At 40.5% G+C, this 19,404-nt stretch overlaps 1 protein-coding gene across 1 annotated transcript in view; it reads right to left on the bottom strand.

The window, feature by feature from the left end:
* Fam107b (family with sequence similarity 107 member B) overlaps positions 1–19,404 on the bottom strand; it is a 178,331-nt gene that overhangs the window by 131,685 nt on the left and 27,242 nt on the right. The window lies entirely within an intron of this gene.

The raw sequence follows: 19,404 nt of genomic DNA, 5'->3' as shown, positions 1-19,404 counted from the left end.
CAGTTCAAAGACAGCCCAGGCAGGAAAGTCCGTGAAATTCTTATCTCTGATAAACCACCAGAAAACCGGAAGTGGTGCTGTGGCTCAAGCCGTAGAGTGCTCGCTTTAGCTGAAAAGCGCAGGGACAGCGCCCAAGCCCAGAGTTCAAGCCCCACGACTGGAAAAAAAAAAAAAGCTACTTAAGGGTGATCATATTCATAGAGACAATAAGGAGAAGAGTGTCAGCAGAGATTGGAACGAGGAATCAGACAGTTAGTGTGTAGTGTGCAGACTAGTTTAGGAAGATGAAAAGATCTAAAGATGGATGGTAGTGATGGTTACATCACCTTGGGAGTGTACTTGAAGCTACTGAAAATGATTGAAATGAAACATTTTATGTTCAGTAGGTTTTAGTGCACGCACGCACACATACACACACACACACACACACACACACACACACTGTGCAGAAATTAAGTGTTCTGGCTTGTGTTCAGCCACAGTTCCCCCCCCCCCAAGTGGCTTCACACACAGTCATATTACCTTTCATCCACTTGCCATCCCTTGTTTCCTCCCCAGTTGGAGAGTTTGTGCATCCAGGTATGGCCCAGAGAGCTCTAGTTGGAACTATAACACCAGGACCAGACAAATAATGATACCAAAGAGATGACTGTCTACAGAGGAAAAGGCCCTGCTACTCCAGTTGGGAGCTCTAGGTCACCTCTCTCAACTCAGGGGTGCTGGTTTTGTGGGATCCATGTCCCACTCCCCTTTGAGGGTGGTGACAGCTGGCTTAGATTAAAGAGCCATGATATCACCATAAACTGGTGGACCTAAGTGTTTCACCATCCATCAACATAGCTCCCTCCCTCCTCTATTATATTAGTGAAATATGCATACATTGCAGAATTCTAGTTAAAAGTACTTTAAAGAGATTCCATGAGCTTCTCAATGAATCCCAGCTTGTAGGAGAGACATTAAGCCTATGGGGGAAAACAGAACAGTAAATTCAGACCAGGCTGTAGAAGGCCGGGAACATGTTAAGAGCTGTGAGCTGCACAGCCTTCAGCCCCTGCTCCTGCAGACAACTCTTGCTGGGGCATTGTCCCCACACCCGACCTTCTGTTTCCAGAATCTCCACCTTGGGAACTCCGGGCCCCAGATCAGGCTGACCATCTTCCTGTCTCATTGCTTTGTGGGTATTTCATTCGACAGCAAACAAATGACATGACAGAGTATTTTCCATTTCTGATCTGTGATGACAGCTTTCCCAGCATCTCTGGGACCAGTGGGAAGGAAATGTGCAGCCAGCCACATTTGGCCACCCCCGGTCACAACCAGAAACGGCTCCTGGCGGAGCCAGTGATGGATGATGAGGGGATACTGAGGCCTAGGACTTTGCACCCTGATGAAGACTTTGCCCATGCTGTACACAAAGGAGACCAAAAATTCACATTTTTTTCCTTCTATATAAAAATGATGTGACAATTTAAAATAAGAAATGTTCCCCCAAAAGGTCTAATTGTTTTTGTGTGTGTGTGTGTGTGAGAATACCGTACAGAGGAGTTACAATTACATGGGCAAGATAACGAGTACATTTCTTATCAAGCATTGTTGCCTCCTCTTTGTTTCCCCTTCCCATCCCTTACCATACTGCCCCCACCTCCCCCCAGCCGATCCTCTCCCCCACACACCAAAGTTGTAAAGTTCTTTTTTCGACATAATGACTTGTACATCTCATTGTTGCAATGGGTCCACCTGTATCCCTAGTTAAACGATTTGTATTTCCCCTTCCCCTCCACAAATTATACCAACATCAAATACAGTGAAAGCAGGGGTTACACTGTGGGGGAGGGACATACAAAGCAACAAAGAAATCACCTCAACAAAGAAACAATTGCATGAAAGAAAAAAAAACATTTGAATACTTATCTTGGGGTTCATTCCCCTAACATCAACTTATCTGACCCCAAAGATCTAATTGTTAAAGGCTTGACCCCCCCAAACACACACACCTAGTAATACAATCATTGAAAGTTGATTACATCATAAAGGTTCTCACCCAATCAGTAGATTAATGCACTCACGGATGGATTCATAATTAGATGGCATTATTGGGAGAGGCTGGATACCAGAGCGGGTGGGGCCTATTTGGAGAAAGTAGGTCATTTGGGAGCATCCATTGTAGGGTAAACTATGTCGCTGGCTTCTCTTTATATATATATATTCTCTTACTCTCTTTCCCCTCTTTCCTCCCTCTCTTATTGAAGGAATAAAAATATTTTTGTGAATTTACATGGATGGCATTGACAAATTGGGAAAGTTAATTTATTGTTGACAAAGCATTTGCCTCATCAACAGTAAATAATTTTATGTAAATTTACCTTTCTCAGGCTTCTAATTATAGAATAAGGAGGTTTCATCCTTTTCCTGAAGATTTCCCTCCACAATAGCGTGTCTAGAGCTTCTAGAAGCTCTTCAACTGCCTTTATGTCAGGACCCACAGACTCACTCTCACATCCTGTAATGAATAATGATCCTTGAACAACTTCAACCACCCAGAGCTAGCAGGAAATGCAACACCACAGTCGATCTTGCTTTGTATTTCAACGTCCTAGACAAACTTTTGCTTTGACTGTGATCATCATGGTACACGTAATCTCTAGAGTCTCTGGTCTTCAGTTGAGTGATTTAGAACCTTCTAGAATTTTTGCCAGTCTTGTTGCATTTAATGAAACAGGCCCTTTAACAGCTTCCACCAGATTCTTCTTGTTCTTGATGATTGTAGTAGAATGGGACATGGCTGACTGAAGAGAAACCAGTCACTGATTTTCCATATCTATAGTTTTTACTCTATCTTAATTTCATTTTCATGTCAATCACTCAATGCTACTTCTTTCTGAGAACACACGCAGTTGACATTGTATACTTGGGGGCCATTAAAACCAAAATTACACTAGAGCAAGTCAAGCACAAGAGAACATGAAGCAATCAAGTGAGTGGTAGACATGTGATGCACACAACTGCTACCAGAGTGACTAGTACAAGTCAAAGTTTATAGTCAACTTTAAGTAGAAGGAATATACTCTAAAACAATCATTCAAAAATAAGGTATGAGAAGAAAAGAACCCTTATACAGTTAATGAACATGTAAATCAGTGTAGTCATTATGGAAATTAGTACAGAGGCTCTTTTAACAAAACAACTAAAATTAGAACTACCATATAATCCAATGATACCACTCTTGGAAGGACACAATAGAAACACTTGTACACCCGTGTTTATTGCAGCACTATTCACAATAACCAAGCTGTAGACTCAGCATTTGCACTGATGAATGGATAAAGAACATGTGGTATACATGCACAATGGAGTGTTATTCAGCCATAAAGAAGAATGAAATTATGTCATTTACAGGAAAATGGATGGAACTGGAGATTGTAATGTTAAATGAAATAAACCAGATTCAGAAAGACAAAAGTGATGTGTTCCATATATAGAATCTAAACCTAAAAGTATCTGTATATATACATACATATCTATCCATAAATGAATTGTAATTGTGGGATCACTTGAGGCAAATGACAGGAAGGAGAAAAAGGAAAAAAGAATGATGGTGGGTAAACAATATCAAAATATGTTGTGACTGTGTATGAAGATGGCATTAAATAAAAACACAAACTCACACTACTGAAAGCTGTTGAAAAATAGCCAGAAAGGGAAACAGGGAAAGAGACAGCTATAAAGGGCATTAATCTGTGCAAAGTACAATACCAACACATGTGAAATACCACAGTAAAACCCTTTCATATAACTAAGATACACCAATAAAAATATATAGTAAATACATAAACCAATAGCAATTATGATGATGATATTCTATATACTGCAAGTAGTAGTGTGTGCTAGATATTTCTACAACTGGCAGCAGTCTGCTGGTCTACACTACATGCAAATGAGCAATGCATCTCCCTATGACTTATGCTGCCAGGCAACAGGAATCTTTCAGCCCTGTTACATATAATCTTGTGAGACCACTGCTGTGTATGTGGTCTGTTGTTGACTGACATGTCATTGTGTATTGCATGATTGTATGTGAAATTTCAGGAAAAGTACATTTATGAAGACAGTGAAAAAAGTTTTTTAAAGGGCTTGAAGGGAGACGGATAAAATTGATGGGCTGGAGATGTTTAGGACAGTGAAATTATTCTATATGGTACTATAATGGTAGATCTATGCCTTCATAAAATATCAAAACTACCATCATTTGTTAATCAATGTATCCATGTGGGCTCACAACTCATTATGGGGGTTCTATGTACTTCTCATTCAAATGTTCTGTAACTAAACAATTACCTGTTATAAAACTTCACAAATAAACATTAGGGAATGTTTAAAAATACTCTTCCTCAGTCCCTATCTCAGATACTCTTTTTTTCAGTTAAGTTTTAGTGGTACATGTGGCCTTTCCTGTGGGAAAAGACCAAATTCACAAATTCTTTTTTTTTTAATTTAATTTAATTTTATTTGTGAACATACTGTACAGAGGGGTTACAATTACATGGGCAGGATAATGCGTACATTTCTTAACAAGCATTGCAGCCTCCTCCTTTGGTTTACCCTTCACATCCGGAATTCACAAATTCTTACCAAACAAGACTTTACCCAAGTTAGCAAGTTAAGACACAATGTTCAACCCTCACTGGTCAGAGCCACTTAAGAAAGGCTCATAGGCTTAGGGATGCCTTAGGAAGTAGCAGAAGTAGAAGTGACTGCAACCCAAGACCAATGAATGGTACAGCAGGTCTAAGTAAGGCTTGATGCATTATAGAAGCATTATTAGGAGGAAGTTTAAGGTACAAAATGGTCAGAGATTCAGAGAAAAATGTGTGTGTGTGTGTGTGTGTGTGTGTGTGTGTGTGTGTGTGTGTGTGTGTGTGTGTTTCATAGATTCTCTTTTCCTAGAAGTGCTTAGTCAGGAACATTTTGGTTTAGATCATGAGCCCAAAATTCCAATTTACTTTGACCTCTAGCTTCTAGTGATTTCCTGAAGGATGATGGAGACCAAAAGTATGGCCACTTGTCACCTTAAGGCTTCTTCTCCTCTTTTAGAACTTTCCTTCCTATGTTCCAGATATCTGCTACAGCCAGGTGCTTGGTGACTACTCCCTTATTTCCTCCCACTACGAGGCACAACTGCCTGTCTTGATTTGCTCTTTGGTGCAGGTCTAGAATCTCACTCTGATCCTCTTCTGGTTAATCAGATTAAACAGACTGCATTGGTGTAATAGAGAATAACGGTTTATTATGTCATTACCCCTCTCAACAAGTAACAATATGCATCCAGTGCTTTTGATTTTTCTTTCCCTCCACTCAGCAGTTCTACAAGTATCAGCAAAGCTTATCTGTAAGGGCATTTAATAGCATGGATAATGTTACACACACAAAGCATTTTGAAAACATTTTAACAGGTGAAAAAAATCCCTTGTAACTATTTACCATTCTGCTCCCAAAATGAGGGAAGGACAACTGCTTTTGATATGGGAGATTTGTGACACAAGGGGACAGTCTTCGAGCAGGAAGAAGTACAGCTCTCTTGCTGTTTCTGGAGGAGTGGAAAAGAGAGGAGATATCGGAAGAGGGGGAGAAATCGCTGCTAGCTATTCCTGCTTTTCCTGTTCTGTACAAATTCTCGAACAGAGCATGTTAAATGAGTTAAAGTAAAAAGGAACATCAGAATTTTCTATCTTAGGTACGCCTGGGGCTGGAGGAACGTTTTGTTAGAAGAAGGCTGGGTGGGGGGACCCTGAGGTTTTCCTCTCAAACTCTCATAGTCTCTGGTAGCTCAGCAGCTTTACAAATCTCTCTGCCTCAATGGGTAGAGGGGATTTGTGGATTGGTGGAAGTCTGGACCCAAGACACAGAAGCAACAGGGTGGTGCAACTTCAAAATAAGACACAAGTGATTGGAACTCTGAAAGAGACTGTCACACCTCAACAGACCAGAAACCATGTCACATCCAGCCTGTCTCTCTTCATCAAGGACAAAAGAGGATCAGATGGTAACACATGGGACCCAGAGCCTTCACTGTACCACGGCCCCATCTAGACATCCAGACTGAACCTCAGGGAGGAGCTGAGGGAGGAGAGGGGGCCTGAAAATCGGAACACGTGGAACACTTGTCCACATAGACCCACCTGAAAGGAACTTATTTCACCTGGAGAAGCCAGGGAGAGTTTTCCTTTTCTTCCTAAAATAGGAGGCTGAAGAAGTCAAATGAGAACAAAGGTAGGAAGTAAGCTCCATTGTTTTGGTGGCTGAGTGATGTTACATTTGCCTTAGAACCTTAGTTCGCAGGTTCCCAGGTTCGTTTATCCTCAAGGCAGGAGGGTGGAGGAAGCTTTCCCAGAACTCAGCCAGAGAAAAGAGCACCAATGACGGATGATGGAACTTTACAGCAGGAAGCCCTTGTGTGTCCTCAGGCACACCCCAGCCCTTGACCAGTGAGTGCCTGTCCCCTAAACATGAAAGAACAAGTGAGGTCCTCAGATATTTGAAGGGACCTTTAGGAAGGAGGAAAAGGAAGAAAGGAATCAAAGGCATGAGACAGCCCAAAGAGTTTGGGGAAATGTATTGAGGGCAGAAAAAAAGCCTGACTAGGCAATCAGGACCAAGGTCTCCTCTCATAGAGGTGCTGTATCTCTCTCTCTCTCTCTCTCTCATCATGGCCTTGAGCTGTCCTGCTTGCGAGCCTCTGGACATCACATCATCATGGCCACAAGCAGTCACATACGCAGGGCTCCAGGCATCACATCATGACCCATTGCCCCTGAAAGACTTGCACATGAACATGGGCTGATTGCACTCCAGAAGAGAGAGAGAGAGGGAGAGAGGGAGAGGTAGGGAGGGAGGGAAAGAGAGGGAGGGAGGGAGGGAGGGAGGGAGGGAGGGAGGGAGGGAGGGAGGGAGAGACAGTGTATGTAATAGGCATCCAGACAGGGAGCTAAAGGATTCAGGGAAAGCTCATGTAGGTTGCATGGAGCCTGATTGGATCTGGGGACTAAAATGGTCCTCAGATTGTCCAATGATCTTGGGAATCATGTAGCTCTCTCCTAGAGATAACTTTTTAACTCTTGCACAATGCAGCCCAGGCAGTGTCCTCTCTTGGAATCCTACAGTCTAGCAGAGGCTTGTTTATATTTTCCTCCAAGAAATCTTTGCCATTTTACTTCGCCCTCTGTGTCCATGAATTCATTCTTCTAGACTATAAGAGTCTCATGGCTTTTCCTGCCTAAGCTGGCTTCAAACTCAGATCCTCAGATCTCAGCCTCTTGAGTAGCTAGGATTACAGGTGTGAGTCACCAGCATCCGGCTTCAGATTCTTTTTTTCTGCCTCCACAAACCACTCCCTAGTGTCACCATCAGCCTGAAGTGGTTACATCTTTGTGACCTCTTTTCCTTGAGCCAGACTGAGGGACTCATATCTAAGAAGCAGACTTCTTCTAGACCTGACCCAGGAGTTGGAGGTTTTTTTGTTTTGTTTTTGTTGTTTGCATCAGTATAAAACAAAGCAGCAACATTTTAAAGGACAAAGAAAGTCTTAAAACAAGACCGTATCATATATACATATATATATATATATATATATATATATATATATATTTGTATGTGTATATCCTTAAAACAAGGCCAGATGAGCCTATAAAAATGTATAAACACACTGTATTAAATATGTAAGATCTTATTAAGCAGGTTTGATTATAGAATCTAATAAAGCATTCTCTAAATAATGGGAAAATAATGTACTATGTGATTTTTTTTTTCTTTTGTATGTTCTTCCCCCATGGTATAACCTGTTTTCACTGTATTTGATTCCGGTGCCCTGCATCTTGTATATACATCTTTCTAATTTGGAGAGGGGAAGGGAAATAACAAAATGCTGAAATAAGGATACAGGTTGATATATTGTAATAATGAGATGTACAAGACACTATGATGAAAGTCAACTTTGAGGTGGGGAGGGAAGAGTTGGGGAGGTGAGGAGGGAAGGGCAGGTAGGGGAAAAACAAAGGAAGAGGTAACAATGCTCAATAGGAAATGTACTCATTATCTTACTCATGTAACTGTAACCCCTCTGTACAGTATCTTTACAATAAAAATATACTAACAATAAATAAATAAATAATGGAAAAAAGAAAAAATGTATGTACAATGAATATCTACATTATATTATATATAGACACACATGCACATATATTATATAAATGCACACACATGTACACACATGTATTCTAAACCTGTGTTTATCTGGAGTACCTTGGCTGATACAGTGGCTTAAAACAACAGTAAATGCTTACTATTTTGTGGGTAATTTAGTGTTTAGCTGGATGGCTCTAGCTTGGGACCTGTTCTGAGGCTGTCAAGACAGTATCAAGGATTACAGTCATCCGGAAGCACCACTAGGCTACAGAATTACCTTCAGACATGTCTCACTCACTGACCTGGCAGGAGACCTAGCTCTTTACCACATGCCCCCCCGCCCTCCACCACATAGCAGATGGCCTACCCCATAACATGTGATCCAAGAGCTTAAAGAATCAATGGCTTTTCAGAAGTAGCATACTGAATCTTCCTCCAGGGTCTGCTTCTTAGATATGAGTCCCTCAGTCTGGCTCAAGGAAAAGAGGTCACAAAGATGTAACCACTTCAGGCTGATGGTGACACTAGGGAGTGGTTTGTGGAGGCAGAAGAAAAGAATCTGAAGCCGGATGCTGGTGACTCACACCTGTAATCCTAGCTACTCAAGAGGCTAAGATCTGAAGATCTGGGTTTGAAGCCAGCCTAGGCAGGAAAAGCCACGAGACTCTTATCTCTAAAACCTAAATCTTTCCATTTCCTTATAAATGGGGCAATGTCATTCTTTTTTGATGGAAGCATAGAAATCCATTGTGTATGTACACCACATCTTCTTGAGCCATTCAACTACTGAGAGGCATCTGGGTTGGTTCCATATCTCAGTTATGGTAAATAATGGTTCAATGAACATGGTTGTATTGGTAGTTTTAGTATGGCCTTATTTGTAGTCATTTGGGTAAATGCCCAGGAGTGGGATTGCTGGGTTATAGGTAAGCTCTATGTTTAGTCTGGAACCTCCATACTGCTTTCTAGCGTGGCTAAACAAGTTCATATTCCTACCAACAGTGTAGTAGTGTCCCCTTTTGGCCACATCCCACCAGCATTGTTGTAATTAGATTTTTCTTGATAATGGCCATTCTAACTGTGGTGAGGTAGAATCTCAATGTTGTTTTGATATGTGTTTCTTTGATGGCCAGAGAAGTTGAGCATTTCTTCATGTATCTATTGGCCGTTCTTATATCCTCTTCAGAGAAGTCTCTCTTTAAGTCTTTATCCCACTTGTTAATGGGGTGGTTGTTTCTTTGTGGATTTGTCTTTGGGAGATTTAATTTTTTGAGCTCTAAGTATATTTTAGCTATGAAGCCCTGGCTAGTGAAGATCTTCTCCAAGTCTGTGGACTTTCTATTTATCCTTCTAGCTATGTCCTTTGCCATGCAGAAACTCTGCAGTTTAATGCAATCCCATTTATCCAATCTTTCCTTGGCTTGTTGTTTCTGGGGCTTTATTAAGAAAGTTTCGACCTGTGCCAAGGAGCCCTAGTGTTTGCCCTATTCGTTCCTGTAATATTTTTAGGGTATCTGCTTTTACCTCAGTCTTTGATCCATTTGGAATTTAGTCTGGTGCAGGATGGTATGTATATAGGATCTAACTTCAGTTTTCTACATGTCTTTAGTCAATTCTGCCAGCACCATTTGTTAAAGAGGCTGTCTTTCTTCCATCCTGTTTTTGGGGGCTCCCTTATCAAAGATTAGGTGGCCATAAGTCTGCAGGTTGTCTTCTGGGTCTTCAGTTCTATATTAAGTAAAGCAAGCCAGGCCCAAAGAAAACTAGGTTGCATGGTTTCCCTTATTTGTAATAACTAGATTATTTGTAATAACTAGAATATGTCTATGATATTCTTAACAGGGGATCTCAATAGCCCAATTGCTAGTGCATAGAACCATATATAATGAAGCGTATCAACATGAACTCCAAGAATTGGAAACAAGAGGTTCTTATTATGTTCTGTAGGAGTTATTTCTCATTTTTTTCTGTTTTAGTTTTCTGCACCCTTTGTCTTGTATATGTGTACCAATCCATAGAAGGAAAAGGGAATCACAGGAACAGCAGGATAAAGGATGAACTAATGCAACAATGATATTCACTTGACACTATGTTGGAAATTAACTAAACAACTGGGAGAGGAGGGAGGGGTAAGCGGGAGAAAATCAGGGAGGGGTAACAGTATTTAAAAAGAAATGCACTCATTACCTTACTTATGTAACCTTTCCAATAAAATATTTTAAAAAGATTTCCAATAAAAGATTTTCCAGATAAGCAAAAATATAATCTCAAATTAAACCAGAAATGGAGCTGTGACTCAAAGTGGTAGCATATTAACCTTGTACAAAAAGGAACAGTGCCCAAGTCCTGAATTCAAGCCCAATGATCAAAAAAAGGGGAGGGGGAAGGAGGGAAATCTGATATCAGATAATGATTAGTTTGAATCTTAGCTCCTCCTCACACAAATCCTTTAATCCCTCTTCAATTTCCTCACCTTTAAAAATGGCCTGATTTAAAGCCATTAGGCAGTATTCTTTTGAGATTTAAAGTGGCATGTATAAGGTAGGTGCCAGCAAATAAAAATTATTGGCATTAATATTAAGAAGCTTGTGAGTAAAATAAAGAATGTGGTTTGCTCTACAATCCTGGTAAGACACAAACCAGAACTCAGCAAAACTCCTCTAAGCAGTCTCACAAACAGATGGCTCGACAACTGGAATACACAGTTCTGTTCTTTCTTAGTGATGACCAGGAATCTGTTTACAAGCACAGAAATGTCTGGAATATGGCTTTTATTGGCTTAGAGGAAATGGGGAGCTAATAAAAAGTCATATTTGCTTTTTAGGGTACTTTATGGAAATTCTTCAGCAAAATCCAGGAAAATAAAATATATCTTAAGCTCTCCACTTGCAGCAGTCACTAACCACATGAGTTAAGACGAGGTAACCTATATCAATACTGTATTATTTTTCATTGCCAAATAATTTTCCACTTATGGACATATCATATACTATTTATCCAGTCATCTGTACTACTACAAATATTCATATAGATCTCTTCTTGAGGTTTTTTTTTTTTCCGGTCATGGAGCCTGAACGCTCTTCCTGCCATAGTTGGGAACCTGAACTGTGAGCTTTCTATTTATACTTCCACATGGCTAGAGTGAAAAGCCTATGCCAATATACACAACTCTTTATTGGTTGAGATTGTCTCACAAACTTGTTCCCTCTAGGTTAGTCTTGAACTACCTCTTAAGGATCTGTGATTACAGGCATGAGCCACCCCACCCAGTAAGGCTCGGATTTTGATAGAAATTGTCTTGAATCTACAAATCAATGTGGGAAATACTGTTGTCTGTTATGGTTTAAATATGAATTAGCCCCTACACACTAATGTGTTAAAGTTACTTATGTGTTAAAATCCTTCCTCTCCTTAAATTGCTTCTGTTGGGTGATAGGTAGTAGTAGCCAAGCACAGGTGGGAAATGGAAAAGAGATAGATGGGATCATAAGATCGCTGAGAGAGAATTCTGTTAACGTTTTTCAACCATCCTCATAGCCCATCATGGTCATGCAATGTCACAAGATTTTTTTATTTCTTGAGTAGTCCAATCACCTAAGGATTAATGACAGGCCTTCTTCTCGCCTAAAATTAGTCAACAGTAGTTCCCACAGATCAACAGATCCTTAACTTACCTACCCAGGCAAGTAAACCCTGCCCTAGAGGTCCATTCCAATGTAATTCAGTAAGCCTCCTCTACCCTACAGACAAGACTTCCTGTGGGCTAGTCCAAGCCTTTTACACTTCAACAAAAGCTTGCCATTCTCAGCCTAAATATGACCCACTTTGAGTCTGTCGAAACTTCTGTTGATGTCGTTACCTTCTGGAAGTTGTGTGGGTGAGAAATAAGTTTCTGGTAGGTTAGCCTTCTGCAAGTTCAGTGTCCATTTGTTTCAGCATCTATCATTAACCTAATTCAACTTTTCTTATGTTGACATACCTTAAGTATTTATATCATTAGAGTTGTTTTATACTAAGATCATACAGGGGAGTCTTTTTCAGTGGTAAAAAAATGAAACAAACAAAAAGTGCCTTGATTCATTTTCTTTCTCTCTTTCTTTCTCTCTCTCTCTCTCTCTCTCTCTCTCTCTTTCTTTCTTTCTTTAGTCAGTCGTGGGTCTTGAACTCTGGGCTTGGGCGCTGTCCTGCACTCTTCAGCTCAAGGCAAGTGTTCTACCGCTTGAGCCACAGCACTACCTCTAGTTTTCTACTAGTTTATTGGAGATAAGAGTTTCATGGAGTTTCCTGCCCGGGCTGGCTTTGAACAGTGATCCTCAGATCTCAGCCTCCTGAGTAGCTAGGATTACAGGCATGAGCCACCGGAGCCCGGTTTATTTTTTTTATTTTTTATTTTTTTGTCAGTCCTGGGGCTTGAACTCAGGGCCTATGCACTGTCCCTGAGCTTCATTTGCTTAAGGCTAACACTCTACCACTTGAGCCACAACATCACTTCTGGCTTTTTTTCTATTGAATTGAACCCAGGGCTTCATGCATACTAGGCAATACTCTACCACTAGGCTACATTCCCAGCCCTGATTCATTTATTTTTATTTATTTTTTGTCTGTCGTGGGGCCTGAACTCTATCCCTCAGCTCTTCAGCTCAGGCTAGCTCTCTACCACTTGAGCCACAGCACCACTTCTGGCTTTTTCTGCTATGTAGTGCTGAGGAATCGAACTAAGGGCCTCATACATGCAAGGCAAGCACTCTGCCCCTGAGCCACCTTCCCAGCGCACCTCCAGCCCCCCATTCATTTTAGAACCTCTGCTTTGCAGAGTCTTATTCATCTGGGGTTCTAAGGTTCCTACATTTATATTTATGAACACATTCATGAATATATTTTACAGCCCTATGTGTTTGTGTGGAACTCTTTTGTCTATGGAGTAGTCACCTATCTATACATTGATGTACCTAGCACATGCCAGGCACCATTTTGGGGATATTAAAACAAAAGTAAGATGTAATCCTTAGTCTCATAGGGCTAATAAAGAGCTGGTAACCCCGGCTTTACAGATTTCCTATATATCCAAATGGATTACCACTAGCATGACCCCAAATTCCAGCTCTACTATGGATCGTCAGCCATACTAATCATCTAATGTGTTTTCTCACAGTTTCTTTCTATGAGCCCAGATGGTGATGGTGAAGACAGGAAGAAGGAAGAAGGGGGAGAGGGCAGAAGCCCATTCCCACCCTAAGAGTGGAGAAGTTTCCAGGCCCCAAACACATGATTTTTCTATACTAGACTCCAGATTCTTTTCTTCCATGGTCACTGAGAAACTGAAACAGGAACATTTATTTTTAAAGCTCATTGGAAACTGAACACTCAAAAATAAACATTTGCTGAATTAATCCATAAGGACCTCATAACTTCAAAAAGCTGCAAGGAAACAGCACTGCTTTGAATTTGGTGTAAATAAAACAGAAACATATGATTTAGATTTCCATGGAAATAAACTCAACCCTGTGGAGGAGGAGAAACAGCACCTGAAGGCCAGATGCCTTTGGGTGGAAGTTATATGTTTATAAACCCACATGCCTGCAGAGGAGATGAGGCTCTCAGGGTCTCTCATCCTATCTCTCCACAAATCCAGGCTCCTTGAGACAGTGTGTTGTTTGGCTGTGTTTTCTACAAGCCAGAATCTCTACTTGCAATTAGATATGGATGGAGCATCTCATTTAAAAAAAAAAAACATGGAGAAGCAAATCTTTCTCTCCACAGGAAGGGAGGAGAGGGATGGAACGGGAAGAAGATGAGGAAGTGAGGGAAGGGGAGAAGAGAAAGCAGTTAGAGAATAAAACTGAGGTGTTTTCTCAAAAGGCAGCTCATGCACTGGAGTGTGTGTGTGTGTGTGTGTGTGTGTGTGTGTGTGTGTGTGTGTGTGTGTGTGTGTGTGTGTGTGTGCCAGTACTGTGGCTTGAACTCAGTCTTGTGCTCTCACTTGGCTTTTTACATTTATGCCCAGAGTTCTACCACTTGAGCCACACTTTCATTTCCAGTTTTTTGATGTTTGACTAGAGATTGAGTCTTACAGATGTGTCTGCCTGGGCTAGCTTGAACCCACAGCCCTTACATTTCAGCCTCCCGAGTAACTAGGTAAATTTCTGTGCTTTAATAGCTCACCTCTCTTCCCAGATTTTAAGTAAGAAGCTGTTAAAAAAAAAAAAAAAGGAGTGGGGAGGAGTTTGGGGAAGTCTGAAGTAAATAAGAAAGCTCTAAATAGATACAAAAATGATGAAATACACTCTAGTGGCCAAGTCTTAAATCCTACACAAAGGATAAAGGATGGGCCGAGTTATGTCAGTCATTGGTAACTCTTACCATGTGCTCTGCTTTTCCTCACTTTCTCCAACTCATGTCGCTCTCATATACTCATGGAGAAAGGTAACCTGTTGAGGGATCTGAAAAATAAAATGGAGTGTCTGGCCAGCATAATGTTCTGAGCCACTGGGTGGTCTCCAAGCTGGGCTTAAGGCCAAGGCTTGGGACATTATTTGAATTTTTAAGATCTATTGCAATCATTTGAGTCATTTTCTTTAGCCCAACTTTTCCCCAATGATCCAAACTCATTTCAATCAATCAGCTTTCTGGAAAAACAGCCAACGGTCATCTTTCTCCCATTTTGATTATTTATACCATTGGTAGTGTGTGCATGTATGTGTGTCGTGTGATTGTGTGTGTGTGTATGATATATGTGTGGTATAGAGCTATCCATCACCAGAGCCTCAAGAAACACATTCCTTCCTCTCTTTGTCAATGCTTTCCACCCTGTGTCACCTTACAGACCAGAGTAGTGGGTTATTTTCCTGCGTGCTGATTTACTTGCAGAATTCTTAGTCACAGACAGGCTTGCAAAGCAATCAGCTGCGGAGGGACGATCTGCAGCATGTCCAGTCACCATCTCAACACTATTTATTTATATTCACCCACCAACCCCTCTCTGAACACTTGCAAGCCGTGATTTTTCTGAACTTTCCCGCTTGGAAGATGAGCACAGCGGCTCTCATTCTGCCCTCATCATTTCGGCAAGAGGAAACTTAGATTCAGCGATAATGGGCAATAATATCATTTAGACCTGGTGTGTGTCCTCAAACTCTTGGTGAAGTTTAACCCCACAGTTAGGTGTCAATGGTAACAAAAGGGTAGAAAGTTAATCATACCATACATAGTGTTAGCTTGGACTGGGTTTTAAAGACTAAAGATCTGTGGATATCGTGCTGTAGTAGCTCAGTGTTGCAGTGCTCGCCTACCATGCATCAGGCACTAAGTTTGATCTCTGGCACCATAAAATAGAATAGAATCTCAGGGCAGGCTACATGGGACAATCTCATGTATGAAGGCCTGGTGTGTCTGAGTCCTTCGTAGAGAACATGGGGATAAGATTGAAAGTGAGTTGGAGACAGAGCAACATGGCGGTAGGTTAAAGACTTGTCCAATCAGTCACTGATAGATTTCCACCAATGGCATAATTTTGTTCTTGTTTGCAAAGATTTTTCTGGCAGCATGAATTTTAGAGCACAAAACTGGCTGGGAAAAGCCAGGCATCAATGGGCTGAGGGCTAGCTACTCAGGGCTGAGATCTGAGGATCACGGTTTGAAGCCAGCCCAGGCAGGAAAAGTCTGAGAGACTCTTATCTCCAATTAACCACAAAAAGCCAGAGCTGGAGCTGTGGCTCAAGTGATAGAGTACTATCTTTGAGCACAGAAGCTCAGGGACAGAGCCTGGGCCTTGAGTTCAAGCTTCAGGACTGGAAAACAAAACAAAACGAAATGAAACAGAAACCACCTGGCTGAGGAGATGCTATCAAATTAGGCCAGGCAAGAAATGATGTGACCTAGAATGAGAGTGACCAACTGCCCCAATTTCATTGCCTAAAAAATGATCTGATTTTTAGCACTGGAAGTTCTGGCTAACTCCCCAGTCCCAGGCAGAGTGGGACAGTTCATAAACCTATATAGAATACAACGGTTGCAGCAAGAATGGAGCAGAGTGGACAGATTTTTAGGGATGTAGGAAGGCCAAGTTGGGTTGGAGAATGATGGGAAGATGAGGACCATGGCTGACTTTCTGGCTCCTGGTAACAAATAGATAGTTACTATCATATGACTAGGACATTGGAATGATGAAGGAGGCTCAGCAGGTATTACGAGCTTTGTTTTGAACCTACTGTTTTTGAGATGTTTAAGAAAAAATTCAAAATGTGGATAATGGCACCCAAGTATTAGTCAATTCATTCATTTATTTATTGAGCACCTACTAAGTGTCAGAGTACAAGCAGAGGGTGCTTGTACTTAGCAAGGACTCAGTCTAATGGAGGAGAGGGATTCTATCAATAATTTTACAAGGGTTTGGTTTTGTCTTCCCAATGCATATTCATTTCTGCATTCCTCTTTGCTTCTCTGTACACCGTATATGGGAAGACCACAAACCTACTTTTCCTGAGACAGAACCAATTTACACCTGCCGTCTCAGTGTAATTATGAGTAGTAATACCTTTCACTCTTTGAAGCACCCCCACTTTTGATGGCAAAGTATGTAATGAGCTAAACATCACTACTCTCCCTACACTGCTTCAATCACACTATATTGATTTTCTGTGTTCATTTTCTTATAGAAGCTATCTCACCTCAGATACCAGCGGTCAGCAGATATCGACTACATTCAGAGCACCCCATGAGCAAGAGCAAGGAAATGAAGCGAGTCTATTTCTTCACTCTGTAAAGCAGCCTTTCCCAGAGATTGCCAATTAATCAACTTGTCAGGGAGGCAGTACTGCATAGTGGGAAAATATTGATTAGCCCAGTGGTTTCATCTGAAGAGCTATTATCAACGGTGGTTTTGCCATTTCTAGATGTCATTTCATTCACAGGATTCCTAGAGTGGCCTTATCTTCAAGGGGATGGAAGAGGAATAGCAGTATCTTCCTGAACCATTCTACTGGGTTGTTTGAAGGAAGCATTTCTAAACTAGAAAGTGCTAGATTAATGTAAAATGTTATAAATATCCAGAATATGCTTGGTATTCCATATCTTTTTTTTTTGTCGGTCATTGGGCTTGAACTCTGGGCCTGGGCGCTGTGCCTCAGCTCTTCAGCTCAAAGCCTGCGCTCTACTACATGAGCCACAGTGCCACTTCCAGTTTTCTGGTGGTTTATTGGAGATAAGAGTCTCACAGACTTTCCTGCCCAGGCTGGCTTTGAAGCACGACCCTCAGATCTCTGCCTCCTGATTAGCTAGGATTACAGGCGTGAACCACCGGCACCCAGCTGGTATTCTATATCTTAGTTAACATAGTCAATCCTAAATGTGATTCTTGCAGATGGAACCACATGTCTGTGTATGAAGCATGAATATTTAGAAGGTTATGTGAATCTTCTAATATACTAATATGTATAAAATAATGCATATTAAATACTGTACTTCTAAATATACAATATATTATTAATATAACAATACATATATAATAATATGAATCATTGGACATGTGTACTTCTATACTTCCAAATATGTATAAGAAGATATGCACTCATTACCTGACTCATATAAGTATAATCTCTCTGTACAGCATCTTTATATTAACAGTAAATAATAATTTTTTTTATTTTTTATTTTTGCAAATAATAATTTTTTAAAAAGATATTTATAGTATACTGTATGATTAACATTTACTGACATTACTAAACATATAGCATTTGATTATGATTTATATAATGTTATATATAGCAATATGCAATATAAAACATTGTGATAAATATAATCAAATATTAGACATTCAGAAAGAGAGTTAACTATTAAAATCACATGCAGCAGTTGAACTATCATCAGCCATCACTCTAACCCCTCTCTAAGAAAAGAATACAAACTATGGTATATTACTCAACCTCTCTCACCATTTCAAAATCAAATCACCTAATGAATCATATCTAGTTTTGTAGGCAGAGTTCACATTTTCTTTCAATTTTGCCAGCATCATATGCAAAGGTCACACTGTATTCTGTTAACAAAATGTCATCAAGTTTCATATTAACCTAAAGTTATATTAAGTGGAAATGATATTTATCAAAATGGTATTATCTTACTTATGACCACAAACTAGTTTCAAAATGCAAGGTAGAACAATAATAATGTTCCTGCCATTTTTAGGTAATTACACTGGTGATGATAGGGCTCTGGGAACATTAGAATGCACATAGCAATAGAGAAATGTAATTAATAATAATAATATAATAAAAATGATCTTTCCACAATAATGATAAGCTTCTATTATCTAGCCCAAGGAGGCAGACTTGTAATTCCCATTGAACAATGAGAAACCTGTGCCTCTAAGAGGTTTCTGCAACTTGCCCAAGATCAAATTGCACGTAATAGCCAAGACAAGGCTCAGCTTCAAGTCTGTCTGACTCCCGATTTCATGGTCTTTGCAAGCAACCACATTGCTCATCAACATTTTCTTTAACAGATTTCTAGTTTGGCTATGTTAAATCACACACATCTATACTGTGTGATTTCAGAGAGCATCCTAAAGAAGAGTTTCTGGTCCTCTGATCTTTAAAGAGGACTTTGGGGAAACAACTTCTGCCAACCCAGTGTCAACAGCTGAACCACTGAAATAAATAAATGGACCACATAAATTTAGTATTAATATTCCCAGAGAAACTTAAGGCTACACAAGTTCAAGCACACCAGCCCTGGACCGGAGGAAAACAACAAGAGTAGAAATAAGGAGGAAAATAAAGGCCCTGACATGAAAGAATCAGTGCTCCCTTAGCAAGCCAAAGTGTATGTGTGTGTGTGTGTGTGTGTGTACACATGCATGCATGCACAGAAATGAGTCATCGGTCTGGCTGAAAAGTCTCTGTGACAAAGAATCTTGTGCTTAGAGACACCAACAATATTCCACACAAGTTACAAGCTGCAACCCAACAACACTTCTTTTATATTGACCCTTCCTAACCTATCAAGGATTCGGGCATCTGCTACATCATTGTCAGTAATTATTAAGATGAAGCAGAAGGCAACATGTGGTGATGCACACCTGTAATCCAAGTGCTTAGGGAGACTAAGACAGTAGGCCAATGAATTTGGAGCTACCTAGTAAACCCTATTTTAAAAAAAAATGAAGACAAAGAGGAAGAGACTAGAGAATAGGAACAGGAAGAAGAAGTAAAAAGCAGAGTCTATATTCCA

Source organism: Dipodomys spectabilis, unplaced genomic scaffold (assembly GCF_019054845.1).
Source record: "Dipodomys spectabilis isolate Male_0828 unplaced genomic scaffold, ASM1905484v1 ptg000096l, whole genome shotgun sequence".
NCBI classification, from domain to species: domain Eukaryota; kingdom Metazoa; phylum Chordata; class Mammalia; order Rodentia; family Heteromyidae; genus Dipodomys; species Dipodomys spectabilis.
This window is presented reverse-complemented; position numbering and strand designations above follow the sequence as displayed.